Consider the following 19,685-nt stretch of genomic DNA (forward strand, 5'->3'; position numbering starts at 1 on the left):
CTGAATTCAGTTGCATTCTGCCAGTGCCCTGGAAACATCCTTCCCATGTTCAAATGTTCCACTGTTCAGTAGCTCCTTCCGAAAGCCGTGTCTGTGATCCCTAACCCTGTGCTAGTAATAATGCACATTTATTGAGTGCTGTGTGCTAAAAGACTTAATAGGAATTTTCTTATTTAATCTTCATGACAACCCTGTGAAGTAGATACCATAGATGAGGAAACTAAAGCTTAGAGGTTAAATGATTTGCCAAAAGCTGATATATGATAGAGACAGAATTTCATCCAAGTAGCATAAGGCCAGAATCTTTACTATGCTGCCTTTCAATAAAGTTAACATCATTCCTCATGCGAGACCCTCTGTGTCCTCTATTCTATTTTCTTTTCCTTCATTCATGAGAGTCTCATTTCTGTACTATCAGGCCTTTGTCAAGATCCACCTGGGTTTTGATTTGCTACCCCTCTTACACACACACACACACACACACACACCACCTTCTGACACAATCTCCAAATTGTACTTCTCTTTTGGGACCCAGCTCAAGTTCAACCCATTCAGTCTCACTAAAACCAGAGCTACCACTGGAGTAAATAGACGTCTGTCCTTTTATATCCAGAGTTTATTTGACCCTGGTCCTGAATTATCCAGCTCCAGGTACCTGATATGAACTTGACACTGTGGACAAATAGGGGAAAAGAAAAACGGTGACACCGCCATGCTATGAATAGCAAGCAGGTACCTTCATCTCCAAATTAAGAAGATTTCAAAGTAATGCAAGTGGGTGCAGTTCAAGGCATTGCTTTTCAAGTTTTTAATGTGCACAGGGTCTCTTTCAGCTTCTGATTCTTTGTGCTTACTAGACACTCAGTAACTGTAGTAACACAGGCTGACTGCCAGATGTATCAGTATTTCACAGAACAAAGCCGGATATGAGTCCTGCCCAGAGAAATCATGGCTTAATGGAACATTTGGTTGAGCAGGACACTTTTGGCTCACTAATCTCTTTTCGACTGGTAAACTCATTCCTTGAGGCATTGTCCACAGAGAGCAGGAAAACAAATATAGATGGTAAAATAAGTGGTGTCTCTTCTGTCCTTTTTGTATAATACAGTTGCAACAGAAAATATCATAAAATTAGGAAGAAACTTGGATATCATCTAGTCCTATCCCTTCATTTCAGGAATGAGAAAACTAAAGCTCTGACAGGTAAGTGATCCACACAGGGTCACATTCATGAGTGGCAGATTCAGAATCAGAACCCAGGACTTTGAGTCCCAGTGTGGCTTTTAAATCCTGACTCCACCTAGTAGATTTGTTAGCTTTGTAAACGCAGACAAGTTACTTACTCGTTCTGAGAGCAGTTTTCTTAGTTCTGCAACGCAGACAATATTAATGATTACACTCATTTTAAAGGATTGTTATCAGAATCCAGTAAAGCCAAATGAAACAAGTAATGAGCAAGCATCAGCACATAACAGGTGCTTGATAGATGTTCATTTATTTCCTCAATGGTTAAGTTAGTTGATGTCCAAGAAGAATCTAGAAAACAAGTATTTTAGGAAGGTGATGTAAATGTTGAACATTATCACACAAAGTTTCTGAAAGTCTAGGAGAACCTTGAATTCGGAGTGCGGAAAAGGGAGTCAGCAGGGAAAGGGAAGGTGTTGAGTGGTGAAGGTGTCTCAATAGTTTGTTTTTAAAAGGAAGAGGTGCATGTCAGCTGGGCGACTCATGAAACACTAAATGTTTTATTCTTGTTATCCCTGCAAAACAAACAAACCACTTTTAGCAAAGCTAAGCTTTATGTAGACCCAAGAAAAAAATTTCCTGAGACTCACATTAATTGCTTTTAAGAGATAGTTTTAAGTTTTGGGTTTCTCAAGCTGTTACGTGAGTGTTAGAGCCAAGTCATAAGGCAAGTGGTGACTTCTAATCTAGGGTGAAAACAGGCAGAGCCGAGGGAAGTTGTTCCTGACTCTTCCCCACTATTGTAAGTTAGGGTCTCAGGCCCCGTACAGCGTCTCTGTTTAGCACAGGGTGGGCATGGTGCCTGATCCTGGCTAGGCTGCCACACTCCAATCTACCTTTGACTTGCTGGGACCCCTTCAGAAGGCATTTTCTCTGAGTGCCTCTTTTGGTCCTCACTTGTTTGCTCTGGAGACTATAAATACCTGGACATGGGCTGTGAGTGCTGAGAGTGAATTGCCAGGAGAATATTGATCATCCAAAACGTTTTGAGTTTTTTAATTATAAAAAATGTATATGCACATGAAAGTATAGAGAATAATTCAGTATATACCCATGTGACACTCAGATTTAACACATGTTAATTGTTTGTTCCTATCTGCTTTAGAAAAAAGTCTGAAGTAAAAAGTCACAGATAAAATTGAACTTCCCTTTTATTATTTCTTTTTCTCCGTCGTCAAAGGTAATCATCACCTTAAAGGTGGATTTTCTTTATATCTATGTTTATATTTTTACTACTTACATATTCACAAACAATATATAATATCAATTGGTCCCTGAATAATTTTTAAGAACACATAATTTTTTTGTAACTTTCTCTTTACACTCAACACGTTTTTGTGATGTACCTATATGGATGCAGTTAAATCCGTTAATTTTAAATACTAGAGAATGTTTCTTTATATGAATGGACTATAGTTTATCCATTACCTCATTGATAGACATTTAGCTTGCTTCCAATTTTTTTGTGATTACTAAGAAGACTGCAATGAGTATCTTTGATCATATCTGTTTGTGTACACAAAGATTTTCTCTACGATACACATCTAGAAGTCAAATCCTGGAATGTAGGGTGTGCATATCTACAGCTTCACTAGATATGGACAAATTGTTCTCCAAAGAGGCTGAATTAATTTATAGTCCTTTCCCTAGTTTATGACGATTCCTCCTCAATGCTTGATATTACAAGATTTTAAATTTTTTTCTTAATTAGACAATTGTAAAAATGACCTCTCTTTCTTTTTACTAAGAAGTTTGCACGTTTAAAAGTAATTATTAGCCATTTGAACTTCCTTGTCTGCAGATTTCTTATTCATGTTTTGTGTCAATTACACGCTTGCATTTAAATATGCATTTGTAGACAAATAATTTTGATATTCTGGAAAAGACCCCTTATTAACTCTGTGATATTGATTTCCATGCTCCTGAACTTTTGATTATTCTATTGAGTGGATTCAAATGTGAGAGCAGCCATGGATTCACTCTCATGTTTAGTGTTGCCCAGGTACAGTCTGTATTGGGCAACCACAGGAGATCTGTGAAACAATTTTGCAGAGTGGTTACAGCACAGGAGTAGGGCTCAGAAGCCCCGATTTCCAATCTCAGTTTGATCACTGATTATCAGAGAGTTACTAGGAGGCTTTTTCCTCATCTGTAAAATCGCAACATTAACACCAGCCTCAAGGGCTTTTGTGAGAAGTGAATCAGAGATATAAAATCACCTTGCAACGTGCTATACAAATGTCAGCCATTATTAGTAGCAGCAACCCAAATACAAGTTCATCGTGTTAGTCTGCTCAGACTGTCACGACAAAATGCCATAAACTGGGTGACTTAAGCAACAGAAATGTATTTTCTCACAGTTCTGGAAGCTAGAAGTCCGCTATCAGGTGCCACCGTGGGGGTTCTAGCGAGGGCTCTCTTCCTGCCTGCAGATGGTCCTCTGCCTTCTCACTGTGTGCTCACGTGACCTCCTCCTTGTGCAAGCTGAGAGAGGGAGAGCTCTGGTGTCTTTTCCTCTTCTAAGAGCACCCGTCCTATCAGGTCAGGGTTCCACCATTATGATGTCATGTAACTTTTATGACCTTCTCATTGGCCTTTTCTCCAAATCTGGCCACATTGGGGGTTAGGGCTTTAACACAGGAATGTTTGGGGAGACACAGTTCAGTTTTTGTAGCAGTCATGGTAGATGGTTGCCTGTTCATTTGTTTCCAAATAGGCTTACATTTCTTAATCTTAAATCCTTTCATTGGGGCTTGCAGACCTAGATACGAACACCATTAATTTTGTGAAGAAGTTATCTCTGGCTTATTCCCTTCAAAGGCATTATTATTATCAAACCAAGGGTTGACCAGTTCTCCAACTATCATTCAGAAGGAACAAACCCTGATTGTCAGCCATTACCCTAGACAGTGCCAGCTTAAACCTGATTGTGTAAAGAGACACATCAGTGCTGTCTTGTAGCACTTTCTGTGCTGATAGACATGGCCTATAAAATGGTCTATGAAATCTGCGCTGTCTAATACAGTTGCCGTTGGCCACATTCAGCTATTAAGCACTTGACATATGACCACTGTGACTGAGGAACTGTATTTTTTATTTAATTTCAATTAATGTCAACTTAAATAGCCACACGTTGATAGTAACTACAGCAGCAGGCGGTGCAGGTCTAGATCATTTGTACTCCCCAGTCATGAAGCGACTCCTTCAGCCACTGATTTCTCCCTTTCTTTGTGTGGTCTTAGGTCCCAGAGTCTGTGCAAGATGGTGGCTGGTGTCTTCGTATTTTCTAACAGGGACATGTGATGACAAAAAAGAAAAAGAATGGAAGTTTGGAGCTCACATCGGAATTGTGAATCAGTGGGTGGATGTATGTGAATGTACTGAGAATTAGGAAGTCAGAGAAGGGCATTAAGGAGTGATATAAAGTAAGGAAGCAGAAAATTCTATGGAAATCGTCCTTGTAGAAAGTGCAGCAATAGCATATGCTCCAAAGGTCAAGCATTTGGAAAACATCAAGTTTTTACCTTTTCCATTTTTCTTTTACTTTCAGGAAATCTGTGAACTAATCCTTAATGACAGAGGGTTTCCAGATTCATGATGAAGAGGCCCCCGTGCAACCACTCTGAACTAAAACTCAGCATGCCTGAAATGAGAAGAGAAAAAAAAAGCAGTCACTTGTTACTTAAAACATTTCAACTTTTAAAATGATTTTACCTGGGTCCCAAATAGGAACAGCTCACAAAAGAGGATCACAAAGCCTGGACAATCCAATCACAGTCAGCCAGTGACACCTGCCATCCCAGGCTCCCATTCTGCCCCCAGATTCCATTAGGAACATGCCAAGGAAGGTTCACAAATGCAAGTTCCCAGAGCATCTGAAACTAAGACCAACCTGTTCAAATGAGCACGGTCCCCTAGTCTCATCGACGAGAGAAAACAGTATCAAAGCCATTTATGGAAGCCACGATTCTGAATTTTTGGTTAAACCAGAAGACAGGATGGCCCAAATCTGCTCTGGAAAAGCAGGTTGTAAAGCACCAGCTTTTTGATCAGGTGTTCTGAATCCCTTTTTTCCCCACATGGAAGAATATTTAGTGGTATGGGTAAACATTCATGATAGAAAGCAAACTAATTTTTCTTTGACCTCAGCCATGTTGAAAATTTTGCATAGGAAAATATTAGGATACATGAATATTGCAGGTACTTATCTTATTTTCAGTTATTTTCTTAGAGGATTTTTTGGATTTTAAATTTTCTAAAGTGTACATTTACTTGTATGACAATAAATATATATATAAGCATAAGATGACTATATTCTGTTTATATTTTTTGTAAAGCTCATTTTCCATTGAGACTTTTTCTTTTCTTTTTCATGATACTTCTATAAAAATGCCAGTTTCTTTAGAACTGATCAAAATATGGAGAATAATTGGACTCTTCTCTTTTTAAATTTTTATTTGTTTTTTTAATTGACAAATAGAAATTGTATCCATTTAAGGTGTACAACAGGATGTTTTGAAATAAGTTTTTCATTGTGGAATGACCGAATTAAGCTAATTAACATATGCATTACTTATCTCACATACTATCATTTTTGTGGTGAGAATGCTTAACATCAATTCTCTTGGCAATTTTTAAGGGTACAATGCAATGTTATTAAATATAGTCACAAAGTGTTCAGAATCTTGAGAGCTACTTCTCCAAATGCTCAGCCTACATTTTCACCCCCTGTCTCCTCTCTCTGGCTCATGCCTGCCACTCACACACTGGCAAATCATGTTTACTGTATTTGTGATTGAACAAATGCCTTTGTGTGTCTGACAACATAGGCATTCAAATTATGAAAACTGTATGTTGTGCTCAGATCACTGGCCAAACCCACATTTACTTTTTAGCTCAGAAAAAGCTTTCCATTTTCCCCCCTAGTGGCCTTTAACATCTGTGCCAATAACCATCAAGCCAGGACTAAATGTCCCAGAGCTTGAGCAGGAAGGTGGGACGTGGGCCACAGGACTGGGTACACCTTCGTCTAACTCGTCAGAGTTTTAAAGTTTCAGAAGTCCCAGAGGAAATCTCCCCTTCCAAAATATCCACTCCTCAATGCAGCCACTCATCCACTCCCTCCTTCCCCCTGAAAGCACTGCTGGGGGCCACCCGTGCCCTTGCCTTGGGTCTGGCACATCACCAAGCCTTTCCAAGGCGGTACCAGGATCCAGATTACCACCGTGACACAATCTGGGCCCACATCATAGAGGAACAAAGGTTGTAGGGATCCAGGTGACTGTTCCAAAGTCTTGTTCTAACCCTATTACTCACTCAGTGGGCCCAATTGCCATTGTTATTTCTTACCACCCATCCTGGCGTCTGATCTGAGAATAACAAGAGCAAGCAAAGTTTGCAGAGTGATTTACACTTAATCATGCACTTTCTTAAGAATTCTTTCCAGTGGCCACTCCTTACTCCATTACCCTGGGCCCTGGACAAACCACTCCCTCTTCCAGCCTCTATTTTTCATCCATTTTGTGGGGATCATAATAGTCAGAGACCCCATATGGGTATTGGAATATTTGAAAGAGATAACATATTGCATCCTTAAAAGGGCCACTGTGGCCAGGTGCTGTGGTTTACACCTGTAATCCCAGCACTTTGAGAGGCCAAGGTGGTGGATCACTTGAGGTCAGGAGTTCAAGACCAGCCTGGCCAACATAGTGAAACCTTGTCTCTACTAAAAATACAAAAATTAGCCAGGTGTGGTGCAGGTGCCTATAATCCCAGCTACTTGGGAGGCTTAGGCAGGAGAATGGCTTGAACTGAGGAGAGAGGGTGCAGTGAGCCAAGATAGAGCTACAGCACTTACTCCAGCCTGGGTGACAGAGCAAGATTCCGTCTTAAAAAAAAAAAAAAAAACCGCCACTGCAGGCATAAGCGTGTGCTGAATTTAATTCCCCATCTCTATTAAAACTTACTGCAAGGAGTGAGGTAGAACTGTTTTCTCACCACCCCATCTCTCACCTCATCTCAATAACAACAAATCATAATAGGCTTAACACTATCCATGGTGGCATTGGGGCACGTCTTGCACTTACAGATTTGAGAAGAAAAGAAAGAAGGGAAAGTCTCAGTTGGACTGTAAAACAGTTGGACGGAGAAGAGCTCAAGGCTGTGTCATATCTCAGTTCAGCCCAGCCTGGTCACCTTCCACATTTCTCTCTTCCCTCACTCCCTGACTAAATTGCTTTAGGAACTCACCTGTTCGACAGTGTGGCCCCTCTGAAAGTCCAGCCTGGTAGGGCCCAATGCCCCTTGCGTGATCCACAATGACTCCTTAGTCTTTCCCTAAAATCCCAGGTGTCCTGTCGTAGCCACAAATTTGCAGACCCATGCATGCCTCCAGGTTTTGCCATCTCCTTCTTGCAGGTGTCATTGCAGCAAGCAAAGACAGCTGCAGAAGACAGGAGGGACTAGGCTCTACTTTCAAAAATGCATGTCACAGTGGAGGTAAGCACCTGAAGTATTTTTTTCTTTGAAAGCTACAGCACTTGTTCCTCCCCACCTCCTATCTTCACACGCTTTGGGGTAACTGACCGATGACTCATTTGTTCATTCTTCCTGGAGATTCCTAAGACTGTGCAGGGTCTATCAGTAAAAACGTTAGAAATCTCACAGTGCTGAGCAGGACTGTGTCCACCTACTGGTGAGAAACAAGAAGAGACCCTCGAAGGAGCCCAGCAAGGGAAGGCTCATGCCATGCAGGAAACCGTCAGGAAAACTGGGACATGGACCATCAGAATAAAAGAAAACCAGACAAAGAAAGATATTCTGAAAGGAAAGACAGTGTGTTTGGGGTCGAATTTGCTTCGAGTTATCATTGCACATGGAAGATTTAGAAGGAATTTATTTCCCAAAAGGCCTGAATTTGAAACATCAGATTCAAATGTATAAAAAACAGGGAAGGTAGAAAAATCAAGTACCACAAAATTGTGGATTTTAGCACAAAACTGATCGTCTTGTCTCCCTAGATTTTTAAAAATTGGACAAACATTGAATGCATCTTGGTTCTTCTGAAAAAGTCTGGCCACCAGGGATAATTTTCAAGCCCGTCTAAAGGACACGAGGTTCAGTCTCTTGTGTATACTTACCCCAGTTGTTACATACCTACAGCATGTGGGCAAGGCCCCTTCCCAATCTCCGTGCTGCAAGTAGGAGAGAGAGCTATTTTTCCCTATGCATATGTTGATATGCAGAAAGGAGGACAGCACTACTCAGTGCAAGCTGTCCTATTGAAGCCTCGTTTCCTGTCAATCTTCTTTTTTTTTTTTCCATGAAGCTTTAATTTTTTGCCACAGCGCTTTCTTCATTTTAGTTTCCTGCAAACCTCAGGAAATAGACTGAAATTAATATCGTCAGATGCTTCCGAAAGTGCTGGCTTGGCGGCATTGCAGAACGCTTTCGGATGCCATTTTGGGATCAAAATATACCAGTTATGCACCATTGTTTATAAGAGAGATCTGGGAAAGGAGTTGTGTCTGAGATTGTACCAAATTGAAATGTAGGTTAAAAAAAAAATAGGAATAGAGACCTGAAGTCCCAGAATAGGCAAAGTTGGCAGGTAAGCAAACTGAAAGAGCAAGCTAAGAAGAAACACTTTCAAGGGTCACAGTGGCCTTACAACGCCTCATCAATGTGGGAAACTGAGGCAGGGCACCTTTGCTCTTGTTTTCTATATAAACTCTGATGCTTTGAATAAGACATTCATGTCCTAGCGCCTCCAGATCTGACACCAGAGAGAAACATAATGTGTCAAGTGACATAAAAAGAGATAAAGATATTATTTATTAGAGCATGCACTCTGGAACTATTAATGTGTTGGGGGAGGGAGCTCCCAAATCCTAGGTTTTCTCATGTCTCACAGGCCTCAAGGAGCACCCGGTCAGGGGTGAGGCTGGCTTAATTCCTAGTGCCAGCTCTGCCCCTGGCTCACCTTCACACTTTGGGCAGATCCCTGCTTCTTCAGATGGCAGTCTCTCCGTCGGGCTAATGGGAAGAGATGACACACACCTCCCTTCTTCACAGTGCAAGGGCATTGCAATGATAAACTTGCAACAACTATATAAACATGCCTGGAGTTCCTGAGGGGAAAAGTGTTAACATGAATTGAAGTTATTTTTATTGTCGTTCGCTTCTATGTCTATGGCTTCCTAAGAGTAATAAATAAAGTCATGTGCAATTTCTACATCTCCAAAAATGTATTCAAAACCTTTGTAATATTGAAGAAGACTCAGTCTTTATATTCTTTATGTTTTAATCACTTTTTGGGTCAGTCAGCTACAACTTCTCTACACAGCACAGCCCCCACCCAATCAATCTTGGAGACCCAATTATTTCACAACCAACATGTTTTTCCGCATTTCTATGCCCCTGATTCAAGATCTCACCACCTTCTACCTATCCAAGCATAATAACCACGTTACTGGCTTTCCTGCTCTGAACTCTCCTCTCCGCAGGCAGCCTCCACATTTCCACCTGCCATCTTCCTAATATGTTGCCCCAGTCAGGAAACCATGGAGCTAGATGATCCTTCAGAGAATTTCTAAGAAAATGCGTATTTTCTAAATGAGGATGCAATTCCCAGAAAAGGTAAGTGAATCACCTTGAGTTACCTGGCGCTCCTGGGATAGAGCTGAACTCAAAGCAGCCGGATGACCAAACACCAGGTCTTTACTTATTATGTCTAGGGATAGAGCTGGACTACAGGTTAAGGCCCCTGACCCCATGTCTGTGCTATTACTTCTTAGACTTCAGTGGTTCCACATATCCTATAGCATAAAATCAAGCACTGAGCTATTATATGCGGCTTCATATAGCAGAAATATGACCACAGAGGCTGGAAAAAATCGGGCTTTACTTTTCTCACCTAAGAAGTCCGAAGGTGGGCCTTTTGGGGTGGATACTGTTGTTACAGGAAGTCATCAGGAAACACGTTCTTTCTCATTCCTTTCCTGCCCTCCCAACCGTGAGCCTTTGTTTCAAGGTCACAGGATATCTGTTCTGCCTCCAGGCCTTGGATTTGCATTCCGGACAGAAAGATGGAAAGAGGAACAAAGGACAAAAGCCATGGGCTATCTGAGTCCCTTTTTAGCAGTCATACTACAGCTTTCCCAGAAACCTTACCTAGTAGATGCCTGCGTACATCTTGTAGGTAAGAATTGGGTCACATCATACTCCTATACCTACCTGCAAGGGTAGCTGGGGAAGTTCATCATTTTAAATGAACATGAGGCCACTCTGAAAAACCATGGATGGTGTGCTGTTAGTAAGGATGAAGCAGGGAATGAATATTGAAACTGGAATCTCAGTCCCAAATACCTTAGCGTTGATATTCAGTATTTTATGGTCCAACCCCAGTAGACTTTTCCAGTCCCTTTCTCACCCCCAGTCACTCATTCTGTATCCCAACCATTCCAGGGCCATCCACATCTCCCACACATGCGCTGTGCTTTTTCGCCTTTCTGTTTCTGCCCACCTCCTTGCCCCTACTTCTTTAAGACCCAACTGAAATATCACTCTGCTTTCCTTAATATTCACCATAAAGAGTGACCTCCCACTTTTTTATTCTCCCATAATATACTGTATTTACCTGCATTACAACACTAATCACATCTCAGTTTAAATTATAATTTGCTTTACACATATCTGTCTCATTCAGCAGAATATAAGCTTCAGAAAAGCAAACAGCATATCTTGTTTATATCCAGGGCAAAGTCTAAAATTTTGTGTGTCCCATAGTAAATTTCCAAGTGTTTATAATTTAAATGATTTTTTTCACTTTACTTGCATGGTGAATAATGAATCAAAACGTACAGCTCATAAAATGGTGTGAATAAAAAGACTGAGACCTCCCATCTCCCTGGAATAGTCTATCAGTGCCCTCCTAGAGGCAGGGGGATGAACCCCGGGATTCTCTCCCAGCCCAGGGAGTTTACGATGGTGTCAACACCCAAAAGAGCAGGACTCTCCAGGTTCAGTGACTGGTACTTTACTCTCCACCCTTCAAGCCCTAAGGACATGAGGGCGACACAGACAACACTTTCTTTGCCCTTTTGATTTAATCCTGAGCCTAATGAAACTCTGCCAAGGTTTCGTTTCCCGATCTGTTTTCATCTCTAGTCTGAATCTCTATTAGGCTGAAATGATGGCTATTCTCTGTATCCAACCCCACCATCACACCATCACTACCACCACCAAAATTCATTATCTGACCTTCTCCACTTTGCTCTGTGCCCTGAGGTGCTGATCCTGTGGAATTAGCTCCAGATTTCCTTTCTGTCTGATTTCCAATTGGGCTCAGCCATCAGCCACAAAGCGAGATAGGAATGCCAGAGGAGGGGGAGGCAGGAGTATTTCTCCCCGCTGCTCCCTTCCTGCTTCAGTGCAAAGTTCTGCCATTGGCTGCATTCTGTCCCTCCAGGACTATAGCTCCTGGCCGGTGGCCCTTCCCCAGTGGCCACAGTCTCAACAGGCTCCAATAACACTCATTCCTCCCTCACTACTCCAGGGCTTACGATTGTTCCTCATCCCTGAGTGCCTCGACACCCACTCTAACCCTGCCCACACCTCTATAAAGAGTCACCTTATGAAATGTTATTCAGAATCTCATCTGAGCACACCTTATTTTATGCCAGGAAGCAGACTGACATGGCCACCAAGGCTTTTGCTCCAGACTTACGTCTGGATGACACATGATGAGAATCATTCCGAATTTTTGAACTGGCTCCATAAGCACATACCCTATGATGGTTTCCAGAGAAGCCCTGAGTAGTGATTTTCTTGTGTTCTCCCAGGACTGAGTGAATCGTCAGCAAAGACTTGATTGTTCCTACAACTGCATCAAAAAGTCTTGTACATTTAGGAATCTCCTTCTCTGATACAAAAATAACATTTCTCCTGTATAACTTTATTGCTTATGTTTTGGAAGATGGGGAGGAGGATAGTAGATAAGGACCCAGTGGATGACAAGGTATCTGATTCACTGGGTCTGAAACCAAATAAAAAAATGCTTCCTCAAAGACCATCTCACTCCAGAGTGGAATAATTTGAGTATAGAGAGTTTACCTAATAAACATCAGATGATCATACCATAAACTCAGAATAAAACCTTTTCTGCCTTGTTTGTGTGCTCCTGGAACCTCCAACCCCTCCATAAGAAGAGCACCTTAAAACTCCTTCCTTCCTTATTTCCTTCCCTCCTTCTTTTCTGCCTTCCTCCTTCCTTCCTTGCTTCCTTTCTTTTTCCTTCTTTCCTCCCTTCTTCTCTCCCTCCTTCCTCCCCTCCTTCCTCCCTTTCTTCCTTTTTGTTGTCAGCAAAGGGGCAGTAATGGGCAGCATACCATTAAAGCACTTGCACATTTTAGGATGTACATACTGACCAACAAATGTGGGCTTGATCATGATTAGTTAGAGGTCAGGATTGCCTTACTCCCTGAGGCCAGCTAATCATTGTTTACCTAAAAGTTTCAAGAATTAATGTTTGGTCTTTTTGCATTCCCTGTATTTGGGGGAGGCTGGAGACTCATTGTGGCTCATACTATTTTCTGCACCCTCACCTTTTCCCTTCTGCCCCCTTTTGCTGACCTGGACAGCAATTACTGCTTTCTTGGGAGACTGGATCAGATGTGGATGGATGAAAGAAGCAAGTCTACCCTGGGAAAGCAGAGCACAAAACTAAATGAAGACTTCAATTTCTGTTTCTTTCAGGCACATTTAAGCAGGCTATCATTAGAAAAACCTGCGAGATATGCTAAATTTGAAGAAGATGTAATTGCAGAATAATACATCCTATTTCTGATTCTATTTATGCATGTGCATGTAAAAACTCCTTCTTATATATGAATTCAAATACATAACAAAAGATTAGGAATGTCCACACCAAAGTGCTGGTGGTGGTTACCCCGGGAGTGGATTTGGAATGAGGGTGAGTGAAAGAAGGCATTCACGTTTTATTCAGTATTCTTTTGTAATCATTGATTTTTTTCAAAATGAGATTATCTTTTAAGTTTTTGCTTACTTAAGTAATATATGGATTCCATCACCAGTAGTGAATTTTTTAACAATTTTTTAAGTGTTTTCTTTCCCTTATGTTCTAAAAGGAAGCACCAAATTATTCAAAAAGAAAGTTTTAAAAATTAAGATTTCTTCATTTGAAACACATCCTCTGTCATTTTGGGGTGTCATTGTGCTTCCTGATCATGATTTAAAATAGATAGTAATGAATCATCTTCCATTGCAAGTTTGACTCAGTCAAGTAAAAATGGTTCAAAGGAAATCAAAATTAGGAATTAATCTTCTCCTCTATTACCACAATGATGCTTCTCCCATGGGGTTTTAATGCTTGTGTTTTGGAAGATGGAACATGAAATGGAGAACCATGGGGCAGTGGGTATTGGGTCTTTAATTTAACTGGGACTAACGTCAGATTTGAATCCTGTTTCTTTCCGCTCTGAGGCCCTTGGTGAAATTCTTCTGTCCAAACACAGAAAATGCTTCCTTTTCAGAATATCTGTGTCACTGGATCACTTTTCGTTTCCCTTAAAAGCTTACACTGTTGTATTTTGTAGCTCACCGGACCATAACAGATTCCTTGAGGACAGAATAGATATCTTTTTCATCTCTGTGTTGCAAGTGCCTATATGAAGCACCTTACACAAAGTGGGCGCTCAAGAAATATTTGTAGCATGAACATGTGAATGAATCAATAAATGGCTGGCTGAATCTAACGATCAATGCCTCTGTATTGGGTCTTCAACTGGGTTGAAAGGTACTTGAAGTCAGAGGACTATATGTCTTGAACTTCCCACATCCCCTACAGTACTTTGAGAAAGTAAAAATTCAACAAATGTTTGTTGATCAATTTCCCTATTTTAACAGATGATAAAACATGTTCACAGAGATTTATATTTTGATTTGTTTACCAGCCTACTGACACACAAGCCAGGGAGAGAAGCATTCTTTCCCTCATTTTGCAGATAATTCAAATTCAAATGAGGCACAGAAAGGTAAGACGTTTGACAAATGAAGAGAAGGGAGATTCACCTCCTGACCATTTCAGGTTACTCTCTGGGGACCTTTGTGGCCCCCTCAAGAGCCCAATGTTTTCTGACTATGCGCCTTTTCCTCTCCCATGGGGAGCTGGCCAAAGTTCAGTAGAGGGTCCATTGCTAGATGATCTCAGAATTTCAGGTAGTTAAAGTGGAAAGTGGCACTTCTTAATTAGGTAGTAATAGCATAATTATTTGAAAGTGCCTTTAATTACATGCCTCCTCCCCAAGCTCCTTAGCTGCCTTGACTGGGATCTCAAGTTCCTGTCCACAGCTGGTCCCATGTCAACGCAATGCCTGGGCCAGGCATTTACCGGAGATGGTTGTATCTTAATAAGGGAGAAACACTCCAATGGATTGTCTCTCAAAAACTCAGAACTCATGGTCTATCATTGCCACCACACAGAAAACTCTAGTTCAGATCATCTTACACACTGGCCAGATCAATGAGATGTGAAGTTGAGAGATCACCTTGGAGCAATTTAACCCAGGTGCCTCTGGAATATTTATCACAAAGGGACTCGATGACTTCACTAAACCATCCCAAGGATTCCCCTTGCTGTCATACACAGTTCTTCATTATTTCTAACTTCCCATCTCATGAAAAATGGGCTTTCTATTATTTAGCCTTAAAAGGGAAGAAAAATCACCATCACTCCCCAGCACAGAAAATCTTTCTACACTTTTCCTTCCTCTTGAGGTGGAATGTAGCTCCAAACTGACAGCCTCTGAGCAAGCAACGTACCCAAATATCAGGGCAGATTGCAAAAGTAATCAGCTCAGGGGAAAAGCAAGGAAGCTGTCAGTCAGTAGCATCCATCCCCCATTTTGAAACATGGCTGACTGGATGAACACCTCTTCTCAAGAAAGGAAGGACCAAGGGAGTCATTAATGAAAGCAAGAAACTCAGCTTTACATCTTATTCAAAAGATGGATTCACTGCCCTCCTCCCGATCCAGGTGGGTGAGTTAGTTTAGTGCGGAATTTGTCTGCCCTCACTGAAAACTCCAGTTAGGCAATGAATTATTCCAAGTAAATTAAGTGTATTGATCCCCTCCCCTTTCTGACACTTTGCAGATATTGCTATCAAATCATGCTCCGTGCAAGTGTCAGTTTTTGCCACAGACATCTGAAGAAGAGAGCAAATATTCTCTTGAGTTTCTCAGAGTGTAGTAAGTACTCGTAGACTATAATAGGACATGAGCAGACCAGGGAATGACATAGGCCTGTGATGAGCCTAACTGGCTACCTTGTAATCTCTGCACACTCAGCCTATGAGAAGAGGGTCATGGGTTTACCCCTGGATTCTTCAGGTAAGATTAGGTCAAGTCATGGGTTGCATTTTAACTCTAACCACTTTTTATACAAATGCAAATGGATCAGACGGAAGATCAGGCAGAAGAGTATAGATAAGGACTGTGAATCTATCACAGTTCTGGGGAAACAATCAGCTGACGTACTCTATGCATAGGAGGTAGTGCAATACCTTTATAAACGGTAAGGAGTCAGTCTCTTTCAAGGTGAAGACATGCATTATTTTGCCAGGGTCTCAACTGAGGACTTGTTTCTTGTGGGTTCATTTTTCTTCCCCATTGTTTTGGACTGGATGCTCGTGTTTCCCCAACTGTATGTGTTGAAATCCTAAATCCCAGTGGGATGGTATTAGGAAGTGGAGCCTTTGGGAGGTAAATAGGTCATGAGGGCGGAGCCTTACAAATAGGATTAGTGCCCTTATGAAGACAGACGGGAGAGCTTCCTCTCTCTTCTCTCTGCAGCATGAGGATCCAGATGGCCATTTGCAAACCAGGAAGCCCTCACCAGACACTGGATCTGAAGGCACTTTGATCTTGGACTTCCAGCCTCCAACACACTAAAAATAAATTTGTTGTTTAAGCCACCCAGTCCATGATATTCCATTGTAGCAGCCTGAACAGACTAAGACTGTCACATTCATCTTTTAATAAGGATCAAACTCACCCTTTTTAAAATAATAAACTTTTAATCCTCCAAAAAAGAGGTCCTTTTTCACTATTATCCAGTTGAACTGTCTTTTTTGACCCAAAACTACCATATTAAGGCTGCTGAGTATTCTAAGGATGAATGGTCTAAGGATAAATCAGATATTTAACAACTGTATACAATGAAGTATTATCTCCATCCATATTAAAGCCCTTATCGCATGTGGAAATACGAATGAAAGGATATGATATCTGAGTGTGCTTCAGAATAATCCAGTGAGATAGAAGGAAGCGGGGAAGATAGAGAGAACAGTATTTGCCATAGCTTGGTTATTGTTGGGGTCAAGTGATGGCTCATGGTGGTTCTAATAACAGTGATTCTCAAATGTAATATGAAGCATCAGAATTATCTAGAAGTTTTGTTAGAAAACAGGTATCTGGGTCCCACCTCAAAGGTTTTGATTCAGGAGGTCCCAGGGTGGTGCCTAAAAATTTGCAATTCTCAGGGGATGTGAGGCTGCTGGCCCAGGGACCGCTTGCTGGGAACCACTGTGTTATTCTATATCCTCTATTTTTACTTGATAAAAAAAAATAAAAAAAATTTTTTAAAAAAGCTCTTTTGTTGTGCCAATAAGAGCTAGCACAACAAAACAAGATGAAGGAGGAGTCTCTGCCTCTGCCTGCTCCCAATCTCAGGCAGACAGCAGCTGAAGAAGACAAAGAAGAGATGCAGACCTCAGAAAAACACTGAACCATCAATTCAATTCAAATTGGACTGAATATGGAAAAAATTAATGTTGGCTTTCCTCATTTACTTTGAACCTATGTCTGCATAATTGTTATAGAGTGTGATAGCTTCTCGACTGATTTGGAATTGTGCAGTTAAGAAATATGAATAAGCTGGGTTTCTTATTTGTTTGTTGTTGTCGTTGTTTTAATGCAAGACCTAGAGTTAGGCCTTTGTATAAACCTTGTGATTTATACAGATTGATGGCACCACTACCCACATTTGTCTGAACGTGGGTCGGATTCAAAATGTATAGTCAGAAATGCTCCTCTGCAGTCCTTCAGTTGCATATCCAGAAGATGGATATGAAATTTCCTAGATCTAGTTTGATCTAAAGGCATCAGATGATGAAGAAAGAAAAGTTCAAGCTTGGGCTTGGCTGGTCGCAGGAAGGACACCAGGAGTTTTTGTTGAATTTTGCTTTATTTAAACACCATTAGCAAGCAATTACTATATGCCAGGAATTGGGCCATATATACACTCAAACAGGCAAAAATAAATTCGAAAAGATGGTCCTTGGCCTTAAAAATCTCATATCTAGTTTGGAGGGTAAACATATAAATAAATAGTTAGAATATTGACAGTTCTATAATAAGAGTTCATAAGAATACTGTGGAAACCTAGATGAATAAGCTGTTCATTTTTGACTGCGGGGAGGAAGAAGTGAAGCAAACTTCTCATGGATGACATTCCAGCTGATTCTTTTTTTTTTTTTTTCTTTTCTTTTTTTAATTTATTTATTATTATTATACTTTAAGTTGTAGGGTACATGTGCATAACGTGCAGGTTTGTTACATATGTATACTTGTGCCATGTTGCTGTGCTGCACCCATCAACTCGTCATTTACATCAGGTATAACTCCCAATGCAATCCCTTCCCCCTCCCCCCTCCCCATGATAGGCCCCGGTGTGTGATGTTCCCCTTCCTGAGTCCAAGTGATCTCATTGTTCAGTTCCCACCTATGAGTGAGAACATGCGGTGTTTGGTTTTCTGTTCTTGTGATAGTGATAGTTTGCTAAGAATGATGGTTTCCAGCTGCATCCATGTCCCTACAAAGGACACAAACTCATCCTTTTCTATGGCTGCATAGTATTCCATGGTGTATATGTGCCACATTTTCTTAATCCAAGCTGTCACTGATGGACATTTGGGTTGATTCCAAGTCTTTGCTATTGTGAATAGTGCCGCAATAAACATACGTGTGCATGTGTCTTTATAGCAGCATGATTTATAATCCTTTGGGTATATACCCAGTAATGGGATGGCTGGGTCGTATGGTACATCTAGTTCTAGATCCTTGAGGAATCGCCATACTGTTTTCCATAATGGTTGAACTAGTTTACAATCCCACCAACAGTGTAAAAGTGTTCCTATTTCTCCACATCCTCTCCAGCACCTGTTGTTTCCTGACTTTTTAATGATCGCCATTCTAACTGGTGTGAGATGGTATCTCATTGTGGTTTTGATTTGCATTTCTCTGATGGCCAGTGATGATGAGCATTTTTTCATGTGTTTGTTGGCTGTATGAATGTCTTCTTTTGAGAAATGTCTATTCATATCCTTTGCCCACTTTTTGATGGGGTTGTTTGTTTTTTTCTTGTAAATTTGTTTGAGTTCTTTGTAGGTTCTGGATATTAGCCCTTTGTCAGATGAGTAGATTGCAAAAATTTTCTCCCATTCTGTAGGTTGCCTGTTCACTCTGATGGTAGTTTCTTTTGCTGTGCAGAAGCTCTTTAGTTTAATGAGATCCCATTTGTCAATTTTGGCTTTTGCTGCCGTTGCTTTTGGTGTTTTAGACATGAAGTCTTTGCCCATGCCTATGTCCTGAATGGTACTACCTAGGTTTTCCTCTAGGATTTTTATGGTATTAGGTCTAACATTTAAGTCTCTAATCCATCTTGAATTAATTTTCATATAAGGAGTAAGGAAAGGATCCAGTTTCAGCTTTCTACTTATGGCTAGCCAATTTTCCCAGCACCATTTATTAAATAGGGAATCCTTTCCCCATTTCTTGTTTCTCTCAGGTTTGTCAAAGATCAGATGGCTGTAGATGTGTGGTATTATTTCTGAGGACTCTGTTCTGTTCCATTGGTCTATATCTCTGTTTTGGTACCAGTACCATGCTGTTTTGGTTACTGTAGCCTTGTAGTATAGTTTGAAGTCAGGTAGCGTGATGCCTCCAGCTTTGTTCTTTTGACTTAGGATTGTCTTGGAGATGCGGGCTCTTTTTTGGTTCCATATGAACTTTAAAGCAGTTTTTTCCAATTCTGTGAAGAAACTCATTGGTAGCTTGATGGGGATGGCATTGAATCTATAAATTACCTTGGGCAGTATGGCCATTTTCACGATATTAATTCTTCCTATCCATGAGCATGGTATGTTCTTCCATTTGTTTGTGTCCTCTTTTATTTCACTGAGCAGTGGTTTGTAGTTCTCCTTGAAGAGGTCCTTTACATCCCTTGTAAGTTGGATTCCTAGGTATTTGATTCTCTTTGAAGCAATTGTGAATGGAAGTTCATTCCTGATTTGGCTCTCTGTTTGTCTGTTCCTGGTGTATAAGAATGCTTGTGATTTTTGCACATTAATTTTGTATCCTGAGA

The 19,685-nt window shown here is 40.9% G+C and overlaps 1 long non-coding RNA gene across 8 annotated transcripts in view; it reads right to left on the reverse strand.

Moving 5' to 3' along the window:
- LOC103877996 overlaps positions 1-16,870 on the reverse strand; it is a 39,898-nt gene extending 23,028 nt beyond the window's left edge. For 4 of the 8 annotated variants that reach the window (XR_004177309.1, XR_004177308.1, XR_004177304.1 and 1 more), the window contains exons 1-6: positions 15,826-16,870; positions 10,160-10,305; positions 9,227-9,374; positions 8,401-8,612; positions 4,770-4,888; positions 3,604-4,531 (exon numbers count right to left, since the gene is read on the reverse strand). This is a non-coding gene — a long non-coding RNA (uncharacterized LOC103877996). Of the gene's footprint in view, positions 1-3,603; positions 4,532-4,769; positions 4,889-5,137; positions 5,260-5,831; positions 6,934-8,400; positions 8,613-9,226; positions 10,062-10,159; positions 12,946-15,825 lie in introns of those variants that run through there. The other 4 variants (XR_004177307.1, XR_004177306.1, XR_004177310.1 and 1 more) reach the window with 4 other exon arrangements.
- Between the last annotated feature and the right edge of the window lie 2,815 nt (positions 16,871-19,685).

The sequence above is a fragment of the Papio anubis genome, chromosome 12, assembly GCF_008728515.1.
Source record: "Papio anubis isolate 15944 chromosome 12, Panubis1.0, whole genome shotgun sequence".
Classification (NCBI taxonomy): domain Eukaryota; kingdom Metazoa; phylum Chordata; class Mammalia; order Primates; family Cercopithecidae; genus Papio; species Papio anubis.